We start from the raw sequence: 25,495 nt of genomic DNA on the forward strand, positions 1-25,495 counted from the left end.
GAATGCCTGTGTCATTTCCCGCCCCCCCCCCCAAGCTGTTTATCCAAATGTGTGTCTGTTCACACAACCTTGGGTTATCAGAAATGTATAAATGAAGGAAAGAGGCTATCTCTGATGTATGGTGCCTCAGATGATTTTTTGCAAATCCTTCCTATCAGCTGATATACAGGTGATGTTTGGTGCTAAGCTTTTCCTGACTTCCCTTCAGAGGCTGGTAGGTTTACAGAATTTCACAAGTCCCAGTTTTTTCACTTGAAGTTCACAGTTGCAAAAGCTCACAGCACATTGGCTTTCAGATCTCAACTCCCTCTAATTGCAGCCTTTTGAGTTGTATAAGCACCTGCAAACAAACCTCTAGCGGTGTCTTTTTGACTTTCAGAACTTCAGAAGGCAGGTTTAGCCTTTCCTCCCTTTTCAGTGGGCAGCAGTACTATGAAAAGGAGGACAGGCTCTTCTTTTCATCAGAGAAAACTAGGCAGATTACCCCTGAAGGAACTAGGAGTCTATTCCTGTCTAATATTTTTGCTTTCCATTTAGTTTTTTTCCTCATTGGGGAAAAGGAGGTGAGAAGAAACTCCTCTGTTTGTGGGCTGTCCAGAGACAACTGAGGAGTGCTCTTGGGACCACATTGCCTGCTCACTCCTTCCTCTTCTCCCCAAGAAATCAAGGTTGGTTCAGAGGAAAGGGTCAGGCCCATAATGTATTGGGCTATCACAAAAGGGGGAGGTTTCTTATACTCCAAACAGGACGAGTAGAGGTACATGTGATACTTTTCTGATTCTTCTGTAGCAATGTGGTTTCCTAGTGCTCGTTGGAGTATACACATGCAGATTAACTGATCTGAGATGTCCTCCTTTAGATGGGGATCTGACTCTGCTAATGCTAAACCTAGGCATGACCTTTCCTATAGGGCTGTGCAAAGCTTTGGGTGGTGACTCAGTTTGGAGGAGATTCTGTCTGATTTGGCGGCTGAATCTCCAAATCCGAATCCAATCAGGAGACCAATTTAGAGGTCCAAATCAATTCAAAGCTTTCTAAATCTTCGGAAAAGATTCAGAGAGCTTTGACAATTCGGGCAACCCCTGGTGGCTGCAGCAGGGAGCTGCAACAGACTCGAAGCTGGTAAGTGCTAGGGGCAAGAAGGGGGGAGGGGACCATGGGGGGGACCGCTGCCAGCCCGCCCGACCTCCCCATTCCCCTAAACCCCCGCCTCCCCCACCACTCCCCCAGCTCCAGCTCGGTATTTTAAAAAAAACCCCCAGTGCTCACTGGGTGCTGCTGGGCGGGGGAGGGGAGGAGGGTGATCCCTGCTGCCCCGCACTGGCCCATGCCCCACATTGGCCTCGCTCCCTCAGCACCCCCCACAGGTGCCCTGCCCGGGCCAGCTCCGGCTCCTTATGAAAAAAAAGCCGAGGAAAGCCCTGGGACTCACTGCTCCTACAGCGGCCTTGGGGCTTTGGGGGCTCATGCAGAACCCCCACATGGCGTGGGGCAGTGGGGATCACCCCCACCGGCAGGACCGGTGAGTGTGGGGGTTTCCTCGTTTGTTTTTTTTCTTAAAGGGCTAGAGCTGGCCTGGGTGGGGCACCTGTGGGGGGGCTGGAAGAAGTGGGGGTGGGGGGGTCAGAAGGCTCATGCAGAGCCCCCCATGCAGCATGTGGCAGTGGGGGGCAGTGGGGATTGCCCCCTGCCTGGCAGCACCTGCCTGGTTGGGGCTTTTTTTTCAAAGTGTTGGGTGCTGGGGCAGGCGGAGCAGCCATTGATGGGCTGGGAGAGCGGGTGGAGAATGGGCTTGGCTTGGCTTGGCTTGGCTGATTCGGAGATTCGGCAGCAGCTGAATCTCTGAATCAGATTCGGCCGAGTCAAATCAGGACAGTGATTCAAATCACCAAATTGAATCACTGTTCCCTGAATCAGCCAAATCTGAAGCAAATACTCGCTGCTTTGCACAGGCCTACTTCCCTGTAGCAGTACGGTGAAGGATTTTTGTTTTTCAAAATGTATCTTGTTTGTTAGCCTGATGGGAAATTCTGTTTCCTGAGGTAGTTTTGTGAGTGAAAATATCCGGGGCTGTATGGAATGGGTGTGCAAAAAAGGGGCAGGGTTGGAGAAGAAGCTTTTCATATGCAACTTGTATAAAGGCTTAGCATAACTGCCCACCTGAGTGACATAAGGGTCTCCTTGCTAATGTTCCAGAAATGCTAACTGCCCTTCCTCATGTCATCCCTTCATGGTACAGGTGTGTATTGTGGATCCACTCCTGAGGAGTGCTAGCAGTCATTGTGCCCATCTGGACTGGGGCTAGATTGTTGTGAAGGAAATGTCCACAGTTCTCATTAGGGTCAGCAGATGGATGAGTGTGCTCAGCTCCTCCCAAGGGGCCTTAGCAAAAGACTAAAAGAATTTCATAGGAAAAAGACCACAAGGTTAATTGAGTCTTCCTTGATATGTCATCAAAATGATACATCAAGGAAGACCTGGGTAATGGACTAATCAAGGAAAACCTGGGTAATGAAATTCTCCTTTGCCACCTGTCTTATTTCACTTAAATATCAGAGAAACTCTGAGAGTCTTTAGGCCTGAATGTTGAGCACAGTCCTCAGATTTTTCACATGTTCCATGTGCAGAGGGAGGGGAAACCTATTACCAGCCTTTCCTTTTTATTGTCTGCTTTGAACAAGCTCAAGAAATGACCACACCTATAAAGAGCAAAGGCTAATGTCCATTGAGCACATAAAGATGAAAGATGGGGAGAAGCAAACAATAAATATCACTTAGTTAAGGATGTTGCCAGGGCTTTGTACATGCAATTTTCTCCCTCTGTTGGCTGGTCTGGACTTTGCATGCAACAGAGCAAATCAGAGCTTTTCTACTTCTTAAATAATTGAAGCTGCCATTAAACTAGAACATCTCTTACCACTGTTTAGAAGCTGCTCCTTTGTAAAATATCTTGGAAGTGAAGAGGGCCCAGGAGAAATTTTGATCACACCTGGTTGGAAAACAGTGTATGCGTGTGTTTCTGTGGGATCAGGATGGAGAGATCTTTCCCCTTTTTTCCATAAAAAAGTTTTCAAAACTGGAAGGTTTTTGATCAGCTTTAGTCTTGGTTTGGTCCTGTAGATCTAAATAAAAAGCTTAGTGCAATCACATTAATATTCATAAACTAGGAATCAAGAGAAATTTTATCAGTATTGGTAAAATAAAGACAAAATGTTCCAAATTTGAGTGCTATAGTTAGGAATAGGCATACTTTGATTTTTTTCACTGGCACTGAAAACCTGCAACTCCTGTTTACTTAAATGGAAACTGGTGTGAACCTGTGAATTCTTTGGCTGAATTGCATTATGTAAATTAACTTATGTTCAAGTACCTTTTAACACAGGACTGAAATAACCTTTATTTAGGAGAGTTTAGATTTTGCCTCCTTTCAAAGTTGAAACAGAAGGAGCAATTTCCTGTTAGACTGGTAGGTCTAGTCAAGTGTGGTCTTTCAGATCTCAACCTTTGCTCGTGCATGTACAAAATTTCCTGTGCCCAGACTTCCATATGTACTTTATAGATGCAAATGTCTGAACACCTGCTACTCATTTTCCATGGTGTCTAGATAATCCTGAGAAATGCAGCCATTCAGGGCTTCACCTTATGTTGTGCCATGTGATTCTTGTGCTGCCCACAACATTTGTGATGTTCTGGGTTCTTGCTACCTTGCAAGATCAGACACTAACAAGCCTTTGGAGCTGAACGGTTTTGTGTATGCAGTTGTGCATTGGCTCACATTGGATAATTTAAAGTGCATGGGGCAGGTGACTAATATTTTAGCAGGTGTTTGTAACTGCAAAACGCAGATGTGTGTATGTGCATATGCAAAAACAGAGCTTGGAACAGGTTCCTTGATGTCTTCAGCCTCTCATCCCCTTTATGGAGTAATTCAGTGACGCTGCTGAACTAGTCTGCTTTCCATGAAATATGTTTCTCTTCATCTCCTTGCCAAGCATTATTTCCATTTGGAAATATGTCCACTGTGATCTGTATCGTCAATCACACACCCCATTAATCCCCAGCTAAACTCCATGCCGTGTGCTTCCAGCAGCAATGCAGAGAACATGAAGTGCAAATTTAAAAATAGAAATAAAATGAAGTGAGGAAAGCAATCAGAACACCTAAAATCAAGCAGTGTCTTTAATCATTACTGCACAAAATGCATTGAGTGTTGTTTGATCACAATCTAAGCTCAGTCTAAACAGCCCTTTGAATCTGTAAATGACATGCTGGAGGGATATTTTTAGTTTGTGTTGTTCAGAATCCAAGCAGGATTTTTTTTGTATATTCATCTTATCACACTTCCTGCATAATAGGCTCTAGCTTTGCAAAGAGGTGCCACTTTCTATGGAATTATTATGCATGTAAATCACTTTCCTCTTGTACCCCAGTGGTGGTTTTTCTTTATTCAGAGGCTGATGTTCAGAGTAACTTTTATTGAACACTCCTGGATGAAAACAATGTAACTTGTATATTTAAGCTGTGTTTCTCATTCTCAGCCCTTTGGTAACACTTCTTACATTTTACCCTTACGCCTAGCACCGCAGGTGCCTTTCCATGTGAATGGCAGAAGGCCACAATTTTTAGCTCTGTTCTCTGATTGTAAAACCTGTTTATTCCCATCACCATGGAAACTTGACTGCATGTAAAAGTTGTGAGGAACTGTTCCTCAGGTCAGCCAGAAGATGCCCTCCCCTCCTGTCTGCCTGCCTAGAGGTCCTACTGCAACTGGCCAATCGACCACCTGCTGATAAGACCAGCTATAAAGACACTTCAGGTACCTGCATATTCATGACTCTGTTTGAGCGTGGTCAGCTGAGTCTCAGTCCCATTTTTCCATACTAGAAGTTCAGATGATCTTTTGTAAGATGCACAAACCAGCTTTCTGAGCTAGTATTGTATTGATAAAGGAAAAACAACTGAAAGGTCAGTCCTGTGGAGAGCATGACAAATTAACTTTTGTTTTTTGGAAATACATAAGAGACTCAGGATAGAGATATGAGACAGAGCCAGTGGAATGGAGATTTGTGCAGTTCTCAGATAATGAGATGCCTGGAGGAAAACTTGGAAGCATTATGGCTCTGAAGGAAAGTCTGACAAATCTGTGCTGTGCTTTAGGTTTAAAACAAACATAATTTGGGTTCGGGGGTTTGTTTTTAAGAGTAAGAGTAAGGGGATAGTCTTTTTGGAAAGAATGGTCCAAATCTCTCTCTGGCAGGAATGGGTGCAACTAGCATTGAATTTGTAGCTCATTTTCACCGGTCGGGCATGAGTTTGCATATGCAAGGGCTGAATTTGACCTCAAGTGTTTGGGTTGTTGTGACACTGACCCAACACTGGAAGAGCGAGCGACTTGTCACATCCCCAGGATGTGAAACCAAGTCAAAACCACCAGTACCAGTCCATCCAGCTCAATTTCCTGCAGTTCAGAGTACAAAGCTGGGTAGAGCATGTCCTAGCTTGGCTTCTGGTTGATGTCTAAAGTGAAATACACAGTTAATATTAATAAATATTAATAATGAACATTCTCCTTCTACCCTGGCTTTTACTGAGAAGTATCACTGCCAAAAACAGATCTATTGAGGCCAGTAAGATTTTGTGCGCACTAAAGGTTTGATCCAGCTGTCATTGGTTTCAGTTGGAGTTAAATCAGGCCTGGAGGCTTTATTCACCATAGGTAGATATGTCAGAGTTGGGCTAAGAACTACTGTTCCTTACAAATTTAGGAACTACCAGGTTAGGAATAAGCAAAGGCATTAGTTTATCCTCGATTTTGTCCCTTGTTCCTGTCTGTTTGACATCTTGGAGGCATTGGCATCTCCTTTATTCACACAGTTGTCATAGGAACTATTTCCTAAGCAATATGCTGACTTATTCTGCTAGGCACTTTATTGTGTTCTGAAATGCTGACAGCGAAGCATGGCAATGGGTTTTTAAAATGTCATCAAGGTATCTTCTAGCAGTCAATTACTATTTCCAATAAAGAGAAATCTTCTCTGCAAATGTGAGTGTATTTTGATGGGAAAACGATCCTGAGGTTAAAGTGTATTTGTGAAAAAGTGAGGATTCCTCTTGTGACTTTGCTGATTTATTTGCATTATTAGATGAACACATGGAAGTAGATGTTTAACACTCTTCCTCAATTATTGTGCTATTCATTGTGAATGATAAATGCCTTGATATATGGATCATGTATGCTTTTCTGCACAAATTAGTTTGTATTTGTTTTCTTTCATTTTGGGGATCCATAAATAAGCATGGGTACACATCCTCAAAGAATCCATTTCTAAGCACTTGGAGGAGAAGAAGTGATTAGGAACAGTCAGCATGGATTCACCAAGGGCAAGTCATTCCTGACAAACCTGACTGCCTTCTATGATGAGATGACTGGCTCTCTGGATGTGGGGAGACCAGTGGATATGGTATATCTTGACTTTAGCAAGTCTCACGTTTGATATCATGTCACACAGCATTCTTGCAAGCAAGCTGCAGAAGTATAGGTTGGATGAATGGACTGTAAGGTGGATAGAAACCTGGCTGGAATGTTGGGCTCAGTGGGTAGGAATCAACGGCTCAATATCTTGGTAGCCAGTATCAAGTGGAGTACCCCAGGGATTAGTCCCGGGGCCAGTTTTGTTCAATATTTTAATTAACAATCTGGAACTTGGGATGGATTGCACCCTCAGCAAGTTTGCGAATAACACCAAGCTGGGACATGTAGTAGATACACAGTGGGGTACGACTAGGATTCAGATGGCCTAGACAAATTGGAAGATTAAGCCAAAAGAAATCTCATGAGGTTCAAAAAGGACAAATGCAAAGTCCTGCACACAGGACAGAAGAATCCCCGCATCGCTACAGCGTGGGGACTGATTTCCTAAACAGCAGCTCTGCAGAAAAGGACCTGGGGGTTACAGCGGACAGTAAGATGGATATGAGTCATCAGTGTGCCCTTGTTACCAAGAAGGCTAGCAGCATACTTGGCTGCATTAGTAGAAACATTGCCAGAGGTTAGAGGGAAGTAATTATTTCATTCTTCTGCACTGGTGAGGCCACATTTGGAGTCCTGTGTCCAGTTTTGGGCTCCCTACTACAGAAAGGAAGTGAACAAGTTGGAGAGAGTCTAGTGGAGGGCAGTGAAAATGGTTCGGGGTTTGTGGCACATGACTTATGAGAAGAGGCTGAGGGAACTGGGTTTATTTAGTCTGCAGAAGAGAAGACTGAGGGGGGATTTGACAGCAGTCTTTAAATACCTAAAGGATAGTTTCAAAGAGGATGGAGCTGGACTGTTCTCAGTGGTGGCAGATGACAGAACAAAGAACAATGGTCTCAAGTTGCAGAAGGGGAGTTTTAAGTTAGATAGTGGGAAAAACTTTTCCACTAGGAGCGTGGTGAAGCACTAGAACAGGTTACCTAGAGAGGTGGTGCAGTTTCCATCCTTGGAGGTTTTTAAAGCCCAGCTTGACAAAGTGCTGGCTGGAATGATTTAGTTGGGGATGGTCCAGCTTTGATGACGCACTGAGGTCTCTTCCAACCCTAATTTTCTATGGCATTTCAGGTAAAATACCATGAGGTCTAATTTCAGTGACTCTTGAGTAATGTCCAAAGTATCTACACGTACGATTAATGCACACAAATAAACTCCAGAGCTTACTGCTGCAGAGTTTATTTGTGCGCAGCATGTGGAGCCTAGTCAGAGCAGCCCTGTGAGCTGGCCCCGTGCTGAAGCACTCTTGGGCCTCATCCAGCCCGTATGCAGCGTGTGGAGCCCCATCGGAGCAGCCCTGAGTGGCTGGCTGGGGCATGAGGGTGCTTCATTGCAGGGGCTGCCTGCCTGCTGGCCCACACTGAAGCACCCTGTGCCCCAGCCAGCTGGGACAGCATTTACATGTGCAATGCTGCTCATGAAAAAACTCTGCAGCAAGTTAGGACTTGCAGTTTATTGATTTAGTGTGCCCAAATAGGGGCGCACATGTAGATGCTGAGACATTTACCGCACAGTCAATTAGTCACTTGCACAGTGAACATCCTCTGTAGACACACCCACTGTTATTTAAAGGTAAGATGTTTTGGTTTCAAAGAGAGTATGATTGGTGGATTTTTGTGTGTGCTGCCAGCAGGAGAGGGCAGAGGGCTGAGTGTAGTGAGGAAGAGCTTGGGCAAACTGGGAGGAGGCAGGGAGGAGAAAGGGAAGGTGAGACATTGGAAAGTTTACAGGATGAAAGGGAAGGGGAAGAAAAGTACTGTAGAGTGAGCTGGGAAAGAGTAAAGTGCACGGTGTGGAACTGGTGACTGTACTTCCCTGACAAAGATAGTGGACAAGGTTCAAGGAAGCTCCTGTTGTTACATGCGGCCAGTAGGAACCAGACACAAAATAGAGCAAGTTTTTTGCAATCACCTTAACCACTGGCACCCAAAGATCTCATTCATTTCTCTGTGGTAATTAGGTAATTAAATAACTTTTGAGGATCTATACCTGGGTGGTCACTGAATGCTACATAGGGTAGGAAGATGTGAAGAAGCCAGGTGAAGAAAACTGCTTTCTCTGCTTTCTGTTGGGTGGACTGTACCTAGTGAGAGTGCCACATCAGACACAATGGGAAATTTAAACGAGGCAGGGAAATGCTATGACACTTTCCATAAGCTGAGCTTGCTGCTAAGAGATCCTAAGAATCATAATGTAAATTTATCTGCAGTTACCTGAAGAACTTCAGTCATTTTTAGAGGCTACATACAAATGAAGAGCTTAGGATAAACAACACCAGTGATTAGGTTGGCACTGCTGCCCCACTGATTACCCATTCTCCTAAAATGCTAGAGCTATTCGATAATGACCAGCTTGGGAGGATGATGGTGAAAAAAGGGACCTAAGAAAGAAGGATGTGGATTCAGGACAAGGACTTCTTGTCAGAACCAGCCTTTTCATAAATATAAAAGATCAGACAGTGCCTGTTCTATATTTTCAGCCTGTTTTTAGCTACAGTTTTTTCCCCACTATCCTTTTATCTAACAGCTAGTCATCAGGCCTCAGGATCTTTCTACAAAGAGCAATAATCATTCAATTTCATTAAACTAAAATGTAGACTATTAGAGTTCCATTTTTTACCTTCCATTAAGAATGATCTTTACCATGTTTGAAGGTTTCTTGATAAGTTGCATCAGCATCAGCATCTATTTTTTTCCTTATTTAAAGTTTCCCATTAAAGGTGAAAAGAACAAATCCCAGCACAGTAGTCTGAGGAAGGTAATTATGTTTTAAGGTGAAGTGTTTTATGAACAGCATCTGATTGCTTGACAGTGCTAAAAATAGCAGCCTGGTTAAATAGTTTGTCAGCATGTGGAAACCTGGGAGCAGTGTATATTTTCTATTTCATAAAATTTTACTACCAAGTGTCATCTTAGTGTCCATGAGTTACGGACTATTTGGCCAAGAAAAATATGATATATATATGGGGGACTGGATGCATCTGCCCATTAGTGTATAATTCACTGGAGCAGGTTTAATGTATTAGCAGAACCTATTATGCACATACCCACTGCCAAGATGTAAACTATGATCTAGTTTCAGACCCGCTACTTGTGTGAAACCTACGTAGAATTGTGTAGGTGCTCGTTAAACTCTGTGTATGGCAGGGGTGGGCAAAATATGGCCCGCAGGCCGGATCCAGCCTGCCAACTGATTGGATCTGGCCCATGGGCTGGCACCAGCCAATTGATTGTGTTTGGACTGTGGCTACTCCCATAGCGCTCTGCATGGGCCTGAGCTCTGCCCACACCTGCGCTGGGGCAGCCTGAATGGGACAGTGCTCCTATCCACCCCTGCTGATGCTCCCAGCAGCTGGAGGGGCTCCCCAGCTGCTAGGGCTACAGGGCCAGGGACCCAGGTCCACAGCCCGCTGCCCCCAGCAGGAAGCAGTGGCTGATGCAGGAGAGTGGAGCCCAGCTCTCCCCACTACTGTTTGCCTGCTGTAGGCTTGGGTGGGGTGTGGTGGTTCCCTGCTGTGGTGCATACATCCGGGGTGGGGCCCATGCCCCCCAGATCTGTGAGCAAGGTGGGGGTGGGCATGGGATACCCGCTGCACGCTCATGCTCCCACCCTGCCGCCCGCTCCTGGTACCCCCACAGCTGAGTGGGTGCAACTCAGAACTACAGGGAACAGCGGGGCCACATTGGGGAAGTGCCTTCCTGCTGCCCTGACAGTGCATCCCCTGCCCACCTGGCAGCAGCAGGGGTGGTGGCATGGCGTGGTACCCCTTGCTGCTGCAGTGTGCGTGAGGGACTCATTGCCAGAGAAGCATGGAGTTTGCAGTGGCAAGCAGCTTTCCTGTGTGGCCCTGTTGTGTCCTGCAGCTCTGGGCTGCACCCACCGGGCTGCAGAGGCCCTGGGAAGGGCAGTAGGTCTGGAACCTGAGCCCACAATAGACAGCCTGCCGCACCCCCACCCTGTGCACAGTTCTGGGGGGGCACAGGTCCCTTGTGCCCCACAGGAGTGTGCGCAGCAGCAGAGAGCTGGCCCTACTCCTCTGCCCCTTAGATAAGCCACCTGTGGCCCCATCCTGCTCTGCACCAGGGCCCTGCAGCTGCACATTGTGGCCCCAGGCCCCAAGCTCCATGCACCGCCTGGCTGGGCAACAGTCCCAGCCCCAGCCGCAGCCCCAGCCCTGCTCAACTCCCTCCCTTCCTGCCTGTGGGGGCCTCAGTCCCTCTTTCACTTACCTGTGGGAGCTGCTTTCCAGGCTGCCTGGTGGCCACGTGTATATACATGCACTTGTATATACCCCCTGCCTGACTGCTCTCCTCCTGCTGCCTCCCAGCTTGTTGCAGGCTGGAACTCTGCCAGCCTACAATGAACTATTTGCAAAACTGCTAAATCCATGGGTTTCTCCTCTAAAATGAGAAATCAGCATTTTCCTCTGGTAAGGGGGGAAATCTGCATTTTACTGCATTTTTCTGTGAGAAACAGAAAACCCGAATCCCTGGAGATAACAGACCTGATTACCTACCCATCAGCCCTCTTGTCTCTGAAAGTTTGTGTACATAGAGTCAAGCCCTTACTTTTCTCTAAAAGTGCAAAGTTTCAAGAAGTTAAATGAATAAAGGATATCAAACAACAAGAATGCACTTTTTGTAGAAAACAATGATTAAACTGAGGCTTCCTGACCAGTGATTTAAATCAATTTGATTTAAATCAAAGCCACCCCTGCAGACAGGGCTCAGCCCCATGTGGGGTGCTATAGGGGCAGCCACAGGCTGGATGGTGGGGCAGACTGCATCTGCATTGCCTACCTTGGCAAGCTATGCTGCACGTGCCCCCTGGCACACCCTCTCGCTCCCCACCTCCCAGGACCTAATGCACGGGCAGCCCCCCACACGTGTGCACACCCCCCAACACCTCCCACAATATACAAGGGTAAGATTTTATTTTGAGCTATTGTGCAATCACCTCTATATGCGCTACTCAACAACACATAAATGGGGACAAAAAATATTTTTTGAAATAAAATTAAAGTATGTTATAGTAGATGTTTGATTGTTAATATATGATTTGTTTTTTATCTACCATTTGTTAAAATGACATCTTCTGAAATATTTTGTGTGCAGCACTCAACAACACACCAACACTCATTAAGTGGTCCACCAGTTGAAATAACTGCCCACCCCGAAGTATGGTCATATGCACTGGTTAATTACAAACACAAATGCATCTTATTAACCTATTGTGTGGACAACAGTGTGCGGTTGCAATACTTGTATGTGCAAATTTAGCATGGGTTTACAGAGCTGAAAGGAAAATATAGTCCCAGAAGTCTTGCGGACCATAGGCACTTAGTGTCCAGATAAGTGTAAAAATGCATTGCCTGAGCAAGAAGCTGCTGTTAGCCCCAAACTTTGACGGACCCTCACCGCAGCCATATCAGAAAGGCTGGGCATTTAAGGGGCCTTCTGCTAGTCACAGCTCCTGCTCCAGTGGTTAATGGAGTTCAAGAACTTTACTGCTTCTGCTCGCACATTGTCCCCAGAGGGCAAGAGGGAGAAGCCATTGAGGGAGGGACTGGTGCTGAGTGCTTGTGTGGGTGCACGTGTGGGTGTGTATGAGAGTTTTGCTATCTTTAACCCACCTCAGTGTATCTTTGTCTTTCATATTTCTTTAGGCAGAGCAGAAATGAATGCAAGTATCCAGTCCCCATGCTCTGTCCCTGTCACAGCAGATGTTTTCCTTCAGGGCATATTCACACCTTCCCACACTTTTGCAAGTGTAAAATAAACTTTTTTGTCATCCTATGAAGCTTTTGCCTAACACAGGAAGTGTTAGGTGTCTGGCTCAGCATACAAGAATTATTGCTTTTGTGAGAAAGCAGTTTCAAGAAAAGAGAAAGCCCAATTAATAAAAAATGGAATAAGCAAAGATAAAAAGGAAGGAAGGAGAAACCACAGAAGTGAAGTGTCTCTGTCTCCAGAATTGAAGAAATCCAACGGATGTACATAGGGTTTCTATTAGATTTTCCAGGCTGATACCCAGATGAAAATGGATTACTTTCCAAGTAATGCAAAGCTGTTTTAGTTTTCATAATGTAGAGAGCTTTTCTTTAAAGCAGTGTTAAATTACTGGGATGCCCTTTGTCATAATGCTTGATACAATCTTGCCCATAGAAAAGCTTCAGTGGCCATTTATCTTCTGTAATAGATGTCCTTCCCCCAGGGGCTTGAATTTAAGCCTTTTAAGGAATCCCATACTATCAAGTGTTGGCTTCATCGGAGGTTCCACATCACTGAAACACTTCTTAGGAAAACTTACTGTTTCTGAGGAATGTTTCCTGCTGCGTGTCCTACAGGAGGTCAGAATCAGAAGAACCTCTGAACTTTCTGGAGAGAATGTTTATATCCCTTAGAGAGTCTTGTTTTGAATAATCCCTAGGATCAGTTTGGGAAGAGGAAATTTATGTGAACAATTATGGTACTTGCAAAAAAATCAAGCATGCAAATGGACAGCTAGATGTATTTTAGTTCAGATGTGTAATCCTGTCCCTTCGCTATGCTGCTGGGAATGGGACCTTTGAATAGTTACAGATAAGCTGAAAGTTTCTCACTTGTTTCCAGGCAAACTGTACTAATTGGCAGATGTGCAGTCACTTCTTGCTGTTCCTGAAAACAAAGCCATTCTAGGCAAGTCATCTGAGTCTTTCATGGAGGATGTTCAGCAGAATATGGCCACAGTTAATGGTCTTATAGAGTTGTTTGTGCCCTTGGCCATGATAGGAGGTCATAGTCTCTTGATAATTGCAAGAATTAACTAGGTCCCTGATAAATAGGGAGAAGTTCCTCATTGTATCAGTAGAAATATTCGGACCCTACTGCCCCATGTCCACTTGGAAGCTCTTGCTTCTGATAATATTTAATTTACAATGATAGAGTATTATGAAGTGTTGCAATGGGAACAAATAGAGCTTCATTTCAAGGCATAGTAAGATCTTTTGCTCAGTAGGCTCTCGCTTTGTATCAAAAGAGTGTAGCCACAAATGTGGATCTTGCATTGCTTTCCTCTGAGCAGTTAAAAGCTGCTTGTACAATTCTACTTTCATTCATTTTTTTAAAGAAATATGGCACGTTCTAATGCCATTTTAATTCAAGGGCAGGAGACACCCTGTTTCTGAAAGGTTAGTTTTAAAGGTCTTGAATGCATTTATCTGAAGAGGGAATACTGATGAATTGTTAATATAATCACCCTGCCTTAATGGCTTTCTAGTACATACTCTATTTAAATAGAGCGTATTAAGGATTAGAAAGCCACTTCATGCTCGCGCAGATTTTAAAGTCAGGTCTTTTTTATTATATAAGTGCATTTTTTCTTCTCTTCATTTCTAATATATTCAGAATGTTTTACGGCTTTCTTTGTAAAGTTTTGAAGTATTTTTAACAATGAAGGATGGAACTGGTTTGCTTGCTTTCTCTTTTGTCTCTTCTGCCTCTTAGGTAAATTCACATGAGATTATATTTGCCAGCTCCTGGCTGTTTCCTTCTGTACTTAAACTGTTCTTCAGGCTATGTGCTGTTAGAGACAGAGCCTGATCAGAAACTATTTTAGATATGAGCCAATCTGGCTGGGGCCATAATGAGGAAGAAAGCAGTTGGGAGGGGTTGTGATATGCTGTAGTTTGACACTGGGATCCACTGAGCATTTTTATTCTAAAAGTACAGTGCTGTAGAAGGTGGAGGAAGTCTGAGTTTTATTTGTAGTGATACGTGCCTACACTAGTGATGTGGGGCGCTGACAGATTGACAGTTCCCCAGTCTAACTCATGGTGCTTCATAGAAAGCACCATGAGTTAGACTGATACCTCTACCCCTCCCCATGACCCAATCGATGCTCCCTGTTGGTCTGGGGGAAGGGGATTGAGCTCCAATCCACCCATCCCCACCCTGCAGCAAACCCCAACCTGCAGTTCCTTCTCTCTCCTTTCTTCCCCTTCCATCCTGCAGACGGTATCGGAGGTGGGGCTGCACTGCATCAGCCCAGCCTTGCTCATGTGCAGGGACTTATAGAAGTTAATGAAGTTGCTCTGCTTTGGCGTGTCTTCATCTGAACCTCATGTAATGAGGGTTAATTTGTCATGCAACTGGGCACTTTTAAAGTGCTCTGCAACCATTCCTTTTTGTCAGGACATAGCTGTAGAGCACTTTCAAGGGGCCAACCACGCAACAAATGCCACTTCTGTCAATGCCCTTAGTTACTTATTTTGTTGCCATTTAGCATCACAGGAGAGATATGTCTCAGTCCTCCCTGGGTTGTATCTCAAGTCATTTCATTATTTAGCTCAGTGGTTTTCAACCTTTCTTCATTTGTAGACCCCTAAAAAAAATTTGAATGGAGGTGCAGACCTCTTTGGAAATTTGGAATGGAGGTGCAGACCCGATTGAATTGCAACTCTGGGTATTCGCATACTTTTGATTGATCATAGTTGTCTTTTGCAGACTCTTTAGACGTAGTCTGTGGACCTCCTGGGTTGGGAGACCACAGGTTGAAAACCACAGCTCTAGCTCATCAAGGGGTTTTGCAGAGCACTGATCAAACTGTAGTGAGTGCAGCCCAGTGGCTTTTGTTTAGGGATGCTTCATCAGGGTTTCTTGAAATATTACATGTCCAGTATCCACAGTCATTAATATATTAAAAATACCCTTTAGTCTGCAAGTCTTTCAGGGTGAGTGAAAGTGCCCAGCACAAAGGGCTCCTGTGATCTTGAATGGGGCCTTTGAACACTATCAAAATACATCTATTTACTAACAATACTACTACGATGTTTTCAAATTGGTCTGGTGGCATCAGTTTATTACCCAGTTCAGCAGCTCCTTAATATATAGAGAAATTCAATCTCTGGTTTTTTTTAATCTTTCTTAAAAAGGGGAACTTGAACATGGAATTGTACAAAAGGACATGGTTGGTTTTGCTGAATGGCCTTCAGAGAAAAGGGAAGAAATGTGATTAGGCTGCATGCATGCGGCAACATGTGAATAGGGTGAGCTAACAGCTAAACCACTGAATTTACCATCACAAACATGAACTGAATTTTTTTTCTCCCTTCCTGCTCCCTCCTGCGTCTCCCCTTTTGCATAGTCTTGGGCTATTACATGTTAAGTGCAGAAGAAAATAGAGCTGGTAAAAGGAGAGTTAATTCTTCAGCCACCGAACAGAGTCATTAAATACAATTCTGAAGATATTAATTACCATCATATTAGCATACTTTGAGCACCAGAGTTCTCTGTATTACGTAATTGCCTAGCCAGTCTGGCAGATGTACCTATTTTTACTGCTAATTAATGGAATATTATGGGAGAGGCCATGAATTAATTGTACTTCAGGATTTCTTTATAAAGCAGTTAATTGCATAAGGAGTGTCACAGCTGACAGAAGTAGCAATGTTTATAATGAAGCTGCATTATGCTACAGTGAGAGCCCATGCTCCAGGATAAGCATGTGGACCAGTGGTGATTAGTTGGCTTCCTGTCCCCACTGTAGGATCGAGCAGGAGGGCAGCATGCTTCTGTTGGTGGTGCATGCAGATACTTATATCAGGATGTTGTCTGCTGGGCTTTGGCCAAATAAACAAAACTCAGTCTGGCAGAAGCTGAAGCTTCATGTGCAGTACTGCTATTATTAAATACTATCTGGTTGGCTTTGTCTAGACAAGAGCTTTTCGCTGCATTGTAATTCAAGTTACAACTGTGGACTCTAGTCTACACAGAAACTCCAATGAAATCTGAGGAGAACCCACTTATGAGCCTGATTCCTCTCTTAACTGCACCAGTTTTACAGCAGTGTAACTCCAGTGACTTCTGGGGAATGAATCTCTGACTCTTGGCTGCAAGCAAAAAAGATTTAGGCTTCTATTAGCCTCTTCTTATTTTTAAAAGCAAACAGGCTTTTAATAAAGGCAGATGTTGGGGCAATTTTCTTTGGTCTGATTTTATTACACTTTGCCGTTTGTTTAACCTGTCTTATTGCTTTGCTGGGGGAAAATATCTCTGCCTTCAATATAATTAGAGTTGAGCCCAGGGCAAACTTGCTCGATCCAAGCATCTTTACAGATGCCCTTACAAAGGCTTGGATTCAAATGTGAGGTCTATGTTTTGGGACCACTTCTGGTTAAAAAAAAAATATATATATATATATATAAAGGGCAAATATTTACATTCCATGACCAGCCCTCAAAGTACTCTATACAGGCCTGGGATAAAAGTCTGTTTAAACTAATAGAAGTGCTGTAATAATATGTCTGCAATCACATTAGGGGAAAGAGTTCACTGTTCTTGTTGAACACAGTGCAATTCTCTACCTGGTGTGCCATATAACATACACAATATATGCTCTTAAGGGATTTCTGTGATGTTGCCAGCATCAGGTATTGCAGTATGTTTCTAATACAGATCATCAAATCATCTAGTGTTCCCTATGAGGAGTTGTACTTACTCAGGTGCATAGTTCATTTGAAACAAACTGGAGTGAGTACTGCTTGGTATCAGAGCCTATGTTCAAGCCAATAAGTGGACACATTTCCGAATATGAAACTTTGCCTATCTAATGCCTATAAGAAGTACACTCCAATATAAAATCTGGCTGTCTTCTGCTTAAAGTTATATGCATATATCTGTCTGAAGTTCTTTAACAGGAAGCAGGGCAGTTGGGCATAGATGGGGCAGTTCCTAATGTGGGGAGCTGTAGCTGAAAACTTTTGACATTCTCTGAAACATCGAAATATGTAAAGCATTTAGTTATTTTCCCTTTCTTTGATTTCAGTGCAGAGGCATGCTAGACTCCAAATGAGCTGGAGCTGGGAGCTCTGTTTTGAAAAAATGAGATAAGTGATTGCAGTGTAGATGTTAAACAAAGTAATGAAGAAGAGTACACTTGATAGCTGTATAATATTCAAAAATTAGGGCTACTGCTGGGATATTTTAAATGGCTTCCCTCTTCAGAAACAGAATGACATAAACACAGTCCTGTTTTTCCATCATGTTCATGATGCTTCTCAGGGTGTCTTAAATGGTCTGGATAGTCTCAGCCTGCTCATTATCACACATACATGAACTTGTCATAGCAATGAAGAGGTCATCATCTTATAGTCATTTAGAAAAATGTTTTCCTCTTGAAAACTCGTCAGATCCCTGTTGCTCTAGTACAACATTTCCATTGCCTCTTCAGATCCCAAAGTGCATAATCTCAAACCCTGTGGGTAAATGAATTGTGATATTGCAATAAGAAAAACTCCTCCTCTTCTGATTTCTCTGAGCTCACGGTCAGTGACATTTCTCAAAACAAATGTTTAAGAAAGCAGTCTGCTTAATTTTGTTCTTTCCACATGCTGAGCTGAAGCTGTTGTGTTATAGAGCTTAACAACTAGTTAAACCATTTTTAAAACTCAAGAATCTGATTATGTGTTGATTTTGAATGTAGGTAATACAAGGGCTTGTTTTCCTGCACTGAAGCAAGAGCAGTGATTAACAATGATGATGACAGCCCTGGAGTCTGCAGGAATGTCCAGGTCCTCCGTGATGTTGCTTTTTCTGTCTCTAATTAGAGTGGAATTGTGATGAAAGGTTTGAGCAGAAGCTTTAGAGAGAAGGATAAGATAAAATCAATAGACTTAACATGCAAATAGATGGGCTCAAAACAACTGCATTTTGTAGTCTATTGCCAAGCTTTCAATGAGCAAATTTAAATTCAGATAATGGAAATAGGTATGCTTACAGCAGGCTGCTGGGGACAGGGATGCTAGGACCCTTACTGTTATGAAATATTTATCATAGCCACAGAGAGTAGTAGTCAGTAGCTGACAGAATAGCTTCAGTGTCAGAAAGCAAAGAGTTTCAGGAAAAGACAGCTGCCTTCCATGGAGGGATGTAGACCTCTGATCCCGGCATACTTTGTAGAATGCTACTTATATGACTAACGAGTTACTTGTAGAAAGGGCTTTGATACCTCATAGTTTGAGCAGCTGGCCTCTAATTAGTTTTTTGGCTTTTTCCTTTTGCTAGGTGTGTGGATTAGGAATACTTCATGCCCTACCTCTCAGACTTCATGGACACACCTGTCTATCCTGACTCCTCTGTCTGGGGCTTGTTCCTTTCTTCTGTCTCACCATGCAGTGTGATTCACCTGCTGGAAACCAATCCTAGTCCACACACAGTCCACAAAAAACATCAGTTCAGCAGCCATAGACAGTTTGGAGGGGTCTTAGAGCACATCCCAGGGCCATGCCTGGCCTCTCCGAAAATGAAGGCATTTGCTCAGGACTGCTCAAACCTCTTTGTCTGCTGCCTAACTGCAGGGCTTGGGTGCATGTGGAGTTGGAGTAAGGGTGTGGGACTGCTCTACGGCAGCCCTGAGCTCACCAAGGAGGTAAAATACACATAGTTAAAATACCACTGCTTGGTCCCTCTGCATTGTACAGCGTGTTTGCAATGCCTTCTTAATAAAACCCCTGCTGGATCTTGTGTGACCCTCTCCTCTCAGGGACAATCCAAGAAAGGCAGTGCACTGAACACTAAGATACTTAGTCTAATATTTTGGGGGAGGTAGATGGTGTGTGGTATATAGATGGTGATCCTGTTAAGTGGTATGGATCTCTAAGAAGAACCTTTATCCAGACTGTGTTGTTGCAAGTGAATGCAAGTTAAATATATGAGCAGGTGCGGGTCTTAAAGATGGCTTCGCAACTTGCCAAAGCCCACACTCTGAATTTAACGGCAGGGATAAGAATCCAGGAGTCCTGACTCAAAGCACTAGTCTGAGCTGCTTCTCTAGCCATGAAAAGAGTTGTGCCATCAGATGCAGAGCCTTGTATACAGCATCTCTGTGTGCATGTTGCTTGTCAGGTCTGGTAATGTTTTTCTTGTACACTTGCCACCAGCCCACTTGGGGTGGGAGTGCCTTGTAAGAGCTGGTGTGGTCCTCTGTGCTGCAGAACGTGCCCGCCTCCCCGTCATTCTTTACTCTCAGTACAAATGGTGCCTTGCTGTGAACAGGAGGTCCTGGACCACAGAGTACGTTCTGCAAAAGCTGTTGCCCTTAAGAAAAATGGTCAAGAGAAAAGAATGTGTTTTTCTAAAGGTCAGCTGAACCCGTGGAGCACTTGAGAGTAGAGGAAATTATAGCATTTGTCTGTCATTGGTACAAGGCTAGTGGGCTCTGCAAGAGAAGGAAAAGAACAAAGGCTCATTACAGCGTGCTCAGAAGAAAAGCCTCTTTAACGTAGCTATTAGAAGGATTCATGCATTTCTTTGGGCCCAGATGAAAGGCAGTTTTTCAGCGTGGAATGTTCCCTACTTTAAATGTGTTAAATGCTTCCCTTGATTATATACAGGTCTTGTTGGCAGTTACTATAAACAGTGTATTAACTTCTAAAGTGATTCTGATACCACTTGCAGATTAGAGAAAGTTAACTCTGGATTTGGTGATCCTGCCTGAAACCTGACTCTTTTTCTTTAGTCTAACTGAAAAAAGCTGATGTGACTGCATGTTCATGGGACACTGGAGACGGATTTATGTCATGTGGTTTGACTGAGCATGGAATTACAATCCTTTGCCCTTCAAGGAAGAATATTTCATGCACTTTATCACAAAAATAGAGTACGTCAATGCTCAGTATGTTGGTGTTCTGATCTTATTAGTGGCTTTTGGCTGCTTCTGCAGTAGGAATAAGAAAAATAATTCATAGATGTTTTAGAAACAAATATCTATTGCAAGCTGCACTGGCAATCTGTTAGTTAGGGAGTATCATCTGAAGAAATTAAACGTGAGCTATTTTTCAGTAACCCATGAGTTAATGCAGTTACAAACCACAGAACATATGGCATAACCTAAATAAAAGTTTGTTTTCTTTTTAAAATTAAGTATATTTGCAGGAATAAGCTGATGCCCTGTTTCAGGCTTGATTAGTGCAAACTCCTCTAATTAGCCACAAGCCTGTGCTTCTGACACAAATCAGTTATATTGAGTTTCTGCTATCTGAAATTATTCAAACTCTCCTATATATTTAGAATAACCAAGGCTTTGCTGTAATTTGCATGAACTTAATCTTAGCAGCAATGTGTCTTTGACTGTCTAACACACTAGCATTTGGTATATTAGAAGTCCATCTTTTGTTGTACAGAGAACTTTCCTTGCTTTTTAGCCACTCAGTACTATTCTAAAGGTTGTGACTGTGATGCTTCTGTGATGAAATGGTAGGCAACTCTATTTCTGTGCATCAAGTATTTGAATGGTCCAGTAGGCAACCTTTAGTGTAATTCATGGTAATTCATAGAGAATAATAAATATAATGGGTGATTTGGTTAGAAGCAAGGTAAGTGACTTAAGGCTAGGTACAGATGTTACAGTTAATGCACTTTAAGCACTTAGAAAGTGCTCTACAAACTGTAACAGAACAAACGTTCACGGCACATAAAGCGCTTTAAAAATGGCAGATCCTGCTGTAAGTTAACCTTGGATGGATGTGTACTAACCTAAAGTGCTTTCTGTTAGAGTGCTATATAGATTTCATAGACATTAAGGCTGGAAGGGGATCTCACAAGATCATTGGGTCCAGCCCCCTGTCCAAGGGGCAGGAAGTCAGCTGGGGTCAGATCACCCCAGCAAGATAAGCATCCAAGCTTATCTTATTGAACATCTGTGCCAGAGCCCATCGAGGGATAGCATAGAGCGTGATTGCTGCCATCCCAGGTGGCATTGCACAGAGCTGCCTTAGCCTTAGGCAGAGCTTGTTTGCTCTGCCAAAGCGCGGGGATGATCCTGCTCCCTTGAGAGTCAGTGACAGTCTCTGATGCCAGCCCCATGGACAGCCTGGCTAGGGAAGATGGGGGAAGGGGTGTTTCTGTCCCCACAATGGCCCTAGGTCCCCGGTGTGGTGCAGTCCAGCCGTGAGGGGTGCTGCAGGAAAGGAGCCAGGGTCTCTTGTGGCAGCTGCTGCTGGAGTGGCCCCTCTCCCAAGCTCTGCCCCCCTGCCAGCTGGTGACCCTCAACAGCAGGTGGGGGGAAGAGACCCCCGCCATTGTCAGGGTCCCCCAGCTGACAGGCACCAGCTGGCAGGGGAGCAGGGCTGGGCCTGTCTCTCTGGGGATCAGGGGTGGGGACTGGGCCTGGCCCATGTGGCAGAGGGGCTCCATTCACATCCCCTCCCACACCAGCAACCTGCCAGCTGCAGCCAGAAGCTGCAGAACAGGGCTACTCCATTTTTTTGCTGCACTGGGAACTATGGCTGGGGGTGGGGAGGAAGGGAGCCCCCCTGCTGTTCGCCCCTCTCTACAGGTTGCTGGGTTTGGAGTCAGGGGGGTCTGCCCAGGTCTGTGCAGCATGACGACTCCCTTCCCCACCTGGCCACCAGTTCCCAGAGGAAAGAAACATGGGGCCATGCTTTGCTGCAGCTGCTGGCTGTTGCCATCAAGAGGCTGGGGTGGGGGGAAAGGGAACCCCCCTGCCATGAAGGCTTCCCCCACAGCTTGCTAGCTGGGTTATTTGGGGGTGCTGGGCTGGTTCCACTTTCCCTTTCCCCGTCCCCAGGCTCTTGACACTGGCAGCCAGTAGCTGCAGGAGGGGCATCCTGGGCCACAGTTTCCCTGCACTGGGAACTGGGGCGGTGGGGGGGTTGAAGGAGCCCCTGCACCATGGGGACCTGGCCTGACTCCTCCAAATTCCCCAGCTAGCAAACTGTTGGTGGGGCCATCGTGGTGGGAGCTCCATTTCCCCCTCCCTCTCCAGCCCCAGCCACTGCTGACAATTGCCCACTGGTGGGGGTGGGGAGAGTGCTCTAGCGTGCTCCTGGGAGGTGTGCAGGAGGGTCCCCCATCTGCTGGCCTTGGCCAATGTAGGCATGCACCGTGTGCATGATGAATGTTGGGCCTTATGTAATGCAAGTAGCACAGTTCATGAAAAAAGCAGGACTTGCCACTGCAGATTCTGGGCTAAACTGATACCTGAAATACTTCCATTGAGGGAAAGCAACATTCTCCATTTCCATTGGGCCTGTATACCTTCCCTCTGCTCATATGGAGTTTGATGTGATCTTTGATTTCTATTGCTTAATAATGTTTATAGTCATGACTACTGTATATCTATCTTCCACCACCATGGTAATTGAATTACTGTGTTTGCATAACAGCTTGTTTCTCATGTAGGGTCTGTGCTTTGAAGTGATTCATTAGCCAATGATCGTGCCACAAGATGTTAGTTGGCAATGCAGTGCGCATTAAAGACCCTGTTATGAAATTCCTTCTATGTTAACTGTTAATTTGATATTATTCTTTCCTGTACTGTGTGTTCTTAAACAAATTATATTTATAGTGTGTCCATTGGCTTGTTAAAAGGACAGCAAGAAAGCAGAGGATCAGTTAGCTGAAGATAGTATGACACAGCTGCAGCTGGATGATTCAATTGAAAGCAATGTTTACTGAGAAAATTATTGCAAAATAATTAGCATCTAATAAAAAAGTCCTTAGTCAGTGACATTTTATACAAAGTACATGGTATTATACAATCTTTTTTTCCAGAGAGTTTATAATAGCTGGAGATTTGAAAAATGTAACAAACTATTTATGTCTATAGGATAAAATCAAAATATAATTGCAAAGCCTGCTTCATAGAGGAAAGAAATGGTTTGGCAACTTCAATTTCCAGCAAGTTCGTTGGTTCTGAGCACGTTAATATAGTTCCTGGATGGAATTTCACTGGGGAGTGGGACCCTGACTTTGCCATGTTCTTAGTGGCTGCGGTGTTGGGTATCTATCTAAGTACTGCTGCACCTTCCTTCCCTCTTTCATCTGCAGGCTCACTGAATCCGCAGTTTGGAGTTGCTGTTCTCCAGTTCTGTCTTAGATCTTTCCCAATCTGGTGTTTACCCTTTGCGCTCCAATGAACTTGGTGTCCGTGCAGTCTCCAGGTACAGAACTGTTCTCCTTGACAGATCAGTCCCTTTCACCCATCAGTCAGGCTCTTCTTGAAATCTCCTTCCTGGTTCTCTCTTTGCCTCTATAATCGCCTCCTCAGTTTGACTCTTACTGGATCTTTCCTTTCTTCCCTCCCGCCTTTGGGGTTTCACAGTTCTCTGTCCTTGTTTCCATTCTTTTCTCTTTCTATGCTTTCTCACTGAGGAATCTCTTTGGCAAACACAGATTTAAACACTAGTTATGAGCTGCAAGTACTCTTTCCTGTTTCAGACATAGCTGCTTCTGCCACATTAAGAACTTGACTTAAGCTCTCTGAGACCTACTTATAGAGCCATCACCTGAAGCTTAACATGGCTGAAATAAACTGAGCTGGGAGAGAGGAGATTAAGAATTCTGTTCCAGTCCTGCTTGTCACTCGGGTTTGTAACCTGGGTGTCATCTTCGATTCAGACCTCTTCCTAGAACATGCATTCAAACTATAGCTAGGTTATGCAGAAAAAATCTACAAGACATCTCTGTTTTGACCTTTGCTGTCCATTCTCACTGATAACTCTTGGCTGGGCTAATTATTACAACATCCTTTTCTCTGGTCTTGGCATATGCAATTTTGCCCTGCTGGTATCCATGACAGAGAGCTGCTCCTGACTAATTGGCTTAGCTCATCCTGCTGACCAGATCACCCCTGTTCTTCCTTCCCTCTCCCGGCTCCCTCTTCCATACTATTAAAAAATGATCTGTGTCTTGTTATTCTAAGCTCTTGGAAGCCTGTCCCCATCCACCTCATCCTTTCTGATTTGCTTCTGAAAGGTCATTTTCAAAGGGAGGTCCCACTGGTCCAGGATTGCTGCCAGATTTCAGACTAGCACCTTTTTCACATGCTTGGGAGATGCTCTCCATTAACATCCAACAGGCTTCAATATTTGCTCCTAATTCTGCTCCTGTGTGTTGCCTGGTGGCAGTAGTATAGGGACACAGCTGAGTGCTCAGGACATGGGCAAGAGTGACTTCCAGCTGCCATGGGATCATGATCCCATGACTTCCAGTAGCAGCCTCTTCCTCACCCTCTCTATCCTCAATGCCCAGTCAGCACCTGGGGCAGTTGCCCCATTTGCCTTGCCTTAGTTATGCACCTGCCTGGTTGTGTGCTATAACCACTGCCTAAAGTATCTCAGTACTTCCCAGCACTTCCTTGTATGTCTCTATCCATCTGTTTTCTTATACTTCACTGGTAAGCTCTCTGGGGTAGGGATTGCCTTTTTCTGTTCGGACAGTGCTTAGCACAGTAAATTCCTGATCTGTGACCTGCGCTGCTAGGAGCTATAGAAATACAAATAACCATATTGATGGAATAGGAGAGTGACACCAATTACAACCTTGACAGTTTCTGATGATGCTGGGTTATTGTTATGCGTGTATTTGCTTCTCAGGGTGAGAAGGAAGAATGTGGCCTGGTGAGCTTTTTAAGGACTAGTTTTATACTAGAGGGACTAATGGAAAGTAATGCATTTCAGGCAACATTGTACAATGACTGATGGGAAGCAGGGAGATGGAAAATACTGGTCGGTCTGCTGGAATAGTACTTAAAAGCAGCTTGCCTGATCTCCAGGGTAGAGATGGAAAGCAGTCCAGAACAATATTGCCGAAACCCCTGTCTTGGCAGAAAGCTTAGATTTTCTTCTTTCCCCAACATCAGGAAGAATTTTTCTCTGAAGGGGTCTTGTTGGGGGCATGTTTAGTTTTCCCTCTGTCAACACTCATAGTGCCACTTTAAATATTTAGAACATTGAAAGCATACATTGTTCTTTGTAGCATCCAGTTTTTGTTTTTTATTAGAATTATCAAATTTTCTCTGTGTCATACAGGGCCAGGTGCCAGTGAAAAAACACCAGAAGTTTTGACAACAGAGGGTGCTGACAGAAGTGATGTTTTGTTGTGTGATTGAGCCCCTGAAGTGCTTTACAGCTGTGCACTAACAGAAGTGCATGGCTGCAGAATGCTTTAAAAATATACGATCACATGATAA

General features: G+C 44.3%; 1 long non-coding RNA gene across 5 annotated transcripts in view; it reads left to right on the forward strand.

Annotated features, from left to right (window-relative positions):
* The window catches only part of LOC149856695 (uncharacterized), a 279,751-nt gene that overhangs the window by 59,492 nt on the left and 194,764 nt on the right, over positions 1–25,495 (forward strand). Inside the window, exon 1 of one of the 5 annotated variants that reach the window (XR_016438380.1) lies at positions 446–668. The exons of 3 other annotated variants lie outside the window; for them this stretch is intronic. This is a non-coding gene — a long non-coding RNA (uncharacterized LOC149856695). Of the gene's footprint in view, positions 1–445; positions 669–19,557; positions 19,643–25,495 lie in introns of those variants that run through there. One more of the 5 variants, XR_016438384.1, reaches the window with a different exon arrangement.

Source organism: Crocodylus siamensis, chromosome 10 (genome assembly GCF_052110815.1).
Source record: "Crocodylus siamensis isolate JL-2025a chromosome 10, ASM5211081v1, whole genome shotgun sequence".
In the NCBI taxonomy this organism is placed as follows: domain Eukaryota; kingdom Metazoa; phylum Chordata; order Crocodylia; family Crocodylidae; genus Crocodylus; species Crocodylus siamensis.